Source organism: Hipposideros armiger, unplaced genomic scaffold (genome assembly GCF_001890085.2).
Source record: "Hipposideros armiger isolate ML-2016 unplaced genomic scaffold, ASM189008v1 scaffold_316, whole genome shotgun sequence".
In the NCBI taxonomy this organism is placed as follows: Eukaryota; Metazoa; Chordata; class Mammalia; order Chiroptera; family Hipposideridae; genus Hipposideros; species Hipposideros armiger.
In genome coordinates this window covers 1533747-1538368 of record NW_017731666.1, presented here as the reverse complement: position 1 = coordinate 1538368, position 4622 = coordinate 1533747, and the positions used below count along the sequence as shown (strand labels likewise).

Below are 4622 nucleotides of genomic sequence, written 5' to 3'. Positions count from 1 at the left end.
AGCCCGAGAGATCCCTGCCCATCTGCTGTCCCCAGGAACCCCTGGCCTGGGATTTCCCAACCCCAAGTGGAAAGTAGTTTCACAGGGCAAGAAGTGAAGGTCCCTGCCAGAAAAACAAAGTGAATGGGCCCCCACCACTTCTCTCCCCTGCAGGGCTGAGTGCAGGGTGGCTGGAGGACTCGGGAAGCCCTTCCCCACCCTGCACGTGTGTCCTGGGAAGGGGAGGGCGGCCTGCAGCCCCAGCACCACAGCACGACCTCCCGTGGGCACCATGAGGGGGAGGAGGATGGAGGGGCGGGGGCAGGGAGCTCCGCGGTGCCCCAAGGGCTTCCTCCCTGCCCGGAACAGCCAGGAGCTTCTCCTGAGCATCTCCTCCGTCCCCTGCTGGCTGCTCTCCTCTGGGCCCCAGCAGGGTGCCAGTGCAGGTGTGGTCACAGTGGGAGGCAGGGTGACTGATAGGCAGTGGGGCAAGGCTGGGAACTGTGACGCATTTGCCCAGAGAACGAGTGAAAGGCCTATGCCCTGGGCACTGGGAATGGTGATGGGGACGCCAGAGCACGCTGGCTTCCATCTCCCACACCTTCGCCTGGCTCCCTGCAGCTCATGCGGTCTGTAAAGCGCTGAGGTTCCCTCTGCCTGGCACCAGGTGAGGGCCCTGCGTGGCATCCTTCCTTGTATGGTCGCTGGGATCAGGGTGGAGCTGGGGGAGCTACGGCCGGGAGAGCAGGCCCCCCACCTCATGGTCTGATTCCCTGTTCCCTCTCAGGGAGGGACGGTGGTTGTTCCCAACACTGGGGGCCTTTGGCCACTGACCCCAGGTGGCCCCAGCCATCACTGTGCATCACAGCTCTGGCATAGCCGGGGGGCCACAGTGAGGCGTCTGCTTCTGTGGGGAGGCGCCCAGCCGAGCGGTGCATGAGAAAGGGGTATGGTTTGGGTGGGCTGTGTAAGCGCATTTCAGCGTCACTTTGGGAAAGTTGGAATTCCTTGGCCGTGACTTTTTTTTTAATTGTGACATTAATACATGTGAACAGGGCCTCTCCCTGCAGCAGACCAGACCTGGGCTCTGTGCTAGGTCAACTTGTTTATAATCAGGGGACAGGCATTTGAATGTTGCTTTGAAAAGATTGAAATTTTCAGCCTGTGACCTCTTTAAGAAATTCTCACTGGGACTCTGTGGTCCAGAATCTTCTGCCGTTCTGACGATGGTCGGTCCGTGCTGTTTACTGTCAGGCTGGCGGGTCACCATGCCACTGGGCTCCCCTGGCTCGGGCCTCAGGAGCTTAGAGGAGAGGCAGGTCCCTCTGTGGCAAACAGCAGGGTCCTGACTATGACCACCCCCCCACCCCTAGTAACATTGGCGCCGTTCACCCCAGCCCCATCTGAATCTGAGCGAGAGCTGAGGTTGCTGCTCGGGAACTGGGTTGTTGACCCCCAGGCCGCTTCCAGCAACTGGGCCTCTCCGCGTCCTGCCCCCGACGACCCCACAGACAGAACCAATACCCTGCGTGCACTCGNCTTTTCTTTTTCTTCCAACCACTTTACATGAAACCCGTTCTTAGCTCAGGGCCATGCAAACCCAGGAATGGGCTGGATCGGGCCTGAGGGCCACAGCAGTTTGGCCAGCCCTGTCCCAGAGCAAGGAGGGAGGCTACCTCGCGCCAGTCGCTGCTGACCGTGACAGGAGATACTGCTCTCGGTCTGGGCACCTCCAGACAAAACCAAAGCACCTGGGAAGGAGGTGATGTAGGTGCTGTTCCAGAAAGAGACCAGACTGAGGGTGGCTAGTCAAGCACCAGGCGCTGGAGTCGGACCTTCGAGCGTCACATTCCTGCCCCACCACTTACCAGACGGATGACCTTGGCCTCGGCGGCCTCGTGGCACGGTCACCTGGCCACCTTTAAGGTTGCACATGAGTTCCATGTGACAGCCATGTAAAGTGTGTTGCATGCCATCACCCAGGTTACATTTGTCCGTTAAGTTGGAAACCTCGTGTGGAAGCTTCGGAAGAAGCAATGTTGTTAACTCGCGATGGAGCCAGTGTCAGATGTCCTCGGGTGCTGAAACGAAGGCTGTGTGACAGAGAGACGGGGTTTACTTGTCTCCAGAGAGTGGAAGTGGGCCCGCCAAGTAGAAGTTACACGGGAGCTCATTTCACATCAACGTACAACAGACCTTTCTCGTGATTTCAGTTGTCCCCATGGGAATGACCTGCCCAACGTCCCCGCAGGGGAGATGTGCAGACCCCCAGCGGGGGAGCTTGCAAAGGGAGCCAGTGTCTGGACCCTGGACCCGGCTCTCTGCTCCTCCTCACACCCAGGAGGACCTAGGACGCGTGAACCCAGTTCTCTTGCTGCACTCGGGGACATGCCCCTCCACCCTGGGCCCTGGCCCAGAAACATGAGTTACGTCGAGGCAGACTCATTCAGTACTTGCTGCTTGCACTGCAGAAATATCTGGAAGCGCTGTGAGGTCCCAAGCCCGGCCTGGACACACTCGTGTTCTGTGGCCGAGCTGGGTGGGGGACAGTACAACACAAGACGATTGCTGCAGCCCCTTGTGCTGCCTCCTCCCGACCCTGCTCGGGCCTGAGACGTGTCCTGCCCAGCATCACTCCTGCTGCTGAAATGGAGGCAGAGCTGGGTCGGCAGCTCCTCGGTGAGGAAGAACGTACCGAAAGCCTGCCCCTCCATCAGGGAAGCAAAGCTTTCCTGGACGCCCTACCCACCAGGACTTTGCCGACAGACTGTCCCAGGCCACACTGGCTGGAAGAGAATTCAGGAGAGGGCTCATGGGTGGCAGCTGGGCCTGTCACCAGCTCTCTGCCACGTTCGCTGGCCTGGCTGAAATCTCCGGCCCAGAGGTTTCGAGGCAGAAGGGAAGCTGTGTGTTGACCACATGAGGCATTTCTAACTTTGCCAGCCAGCGTTTAACAACCACCTGCCCTTCGGGCCCAGGTAAGTTTTAGAAAGAGTTGGCGGACACCTGAAGAAACAGGATTCACGTTCAGGGGCCAGGACTGAAGCTGCGGTGTGAGGGCGGGCTCCCTGTGACTAATGCCACAGGCAGCCGGCGAGGCTGGAGGTCTTGGTCTGAGATGTTTGGCTGGTACCTGTTCCCGGGGAGCTGTGATAGCCGGAATTCAGTCTGCACGCGAGGACACACGGGGTCACGGCAACATCTCCTGCTGGCGGGTGGGCGGAGGCAGGCACCTGTCCTGAGCCAGGATGCAGGGCAGGGGTGGGGGTCTCTGTAGGGGTAGAGATAAGAGCCCCAGTCTGGAGTCTGACCCCCCCGGTTCCGTCTCAGCTCTGCCGCTGATGGGCTGTGTGGCCGTGGGGAGTATCGAGTGTCCATGGGCCTTGCTTTTCTCATCTGTAAAAGTGCCCTTGCCTGCGAGGGCTGAAGGCGGAGAGGGCTGGGGCAAGGCCCAGAAGGGGCTCCGCTGCGGAGGCCGCCCCACGCCTCCCATGGCCTCGCTCTTCTTCCGTTCTCCTCTCCCTTCTCTTTCTGTGCACCTCCCGACGCCTCTGCCTTCTTCAATCAGTTACGAATAGGTACCGAGCAGCCCAAACTGTTCACTTCTGCCTTCTCTTTCCTCTTTCTCCCCCCATTGCCCCAGCAGGGACACACAACAGCACGCCCCTCCCCCATCAGTAATGGATGCAGAGCAGCCAAGATGGCTGACTCCCTGCAGAAGTTTCAGAGCCCCATCACAGGTGGGGCGGGTGGACTGTTCTGTCATCCCTTTGCTCACATGCCCCCAGGTGACCTTGCCCCCCAGGGAGGAAGGAAGGACAGAGCAGGGAGAGGCTGCAGAGGAAGGAGAGCTCCCCACCGAGGGGGTCCCCCTCACCTGCCGAGCCACCCCACCCCACCCCATGTTGTCCACTTGCACCTGCTGTGCTCTAGCACAGTGCAGGGCCCGGGGATGGGACTTGGGGGAGGCAGAGTCCCGCCCGGGCTCACCATCCAGTTGGGGGACATCAGAGCTGTGCCCAGCTCAGCGCACAGCTTTGCAGTCAGCCAGCCCTGGGCTGGAGTCCTAGCCCGACCCCTCTGACCCTCAGTGTTGTTATCTGTAGCCTGCGGGGAGCAGCAGCACCACACCCAGGGCTGTGAGGACGGTCCTGGCACAATAATCAGGAAGCCTAATGTCACCTGGACGAGCTGGTCGCTGTGGTCCCTGCCCCCGTCCCTGAGGAAGGGGCCCACAGCCTGCCTGGGAGGGTCTGCCTCCTGCCACCAGGCTGCAGCACTGCCAGGAGGTTGGGTGCCAGGGGCCCTCCTCTGGGTGCCTGGGACTGGAAGCCACACCCCAGTTCCCCAGGGCCATGGCTTACCAGGCATCCTCCACTCTGTGGCACTCGCCGCCCCCGACTTCCTTGTCAACCCTGCGGTTCCTCGGCCGTCCGCCTTCTACCAAAATGGTCTTGTCTCTGGTCGTTCTAATCCAGGAGCAGGTACTAGGGGTGTTTCGGGGACCCTGTTTCCCAAGATGGGTTTCCTGCTTGAGGGGATGATGGCACCCCAGCTCCCTGAGCAGGGCTTGAGTGCCCCCCTAACATCCAGGGCTTACAGGCCAGCAGCCCCTTAGGCTGCACACCCCCAGAGGACTGGCT

General features: G+C 60.6%; 1 protein-coding gene across 4 annotated transcripts in view; it reads left to right on the top strand.

Moving 5' to 3' along the window:
• Window positions 1–4622, top strand: part of KCNAB2 (potassium voltage-gated channel subfamily A regulatory beta subunit 2) — a 95656-nt gene that overhangs the window by 24374 nt on the left and 66660 nt on the right. The window contains exon 1 of one of the 4 annotated variants that reach the window (XM_019660373.1): window positions 4372–4463. The exons of the other annotated variants lie outside the window; for them this stretch is intronic. The gene's annotated coding sequence lies outside the window, so the exon portion shown is untranslated. Of the gene's footprint in view, window positions 1–4371; window positions 4464–4622 lie in introns of those variants that run through there. 4 annotated transcript variants of the gene reach the window in all.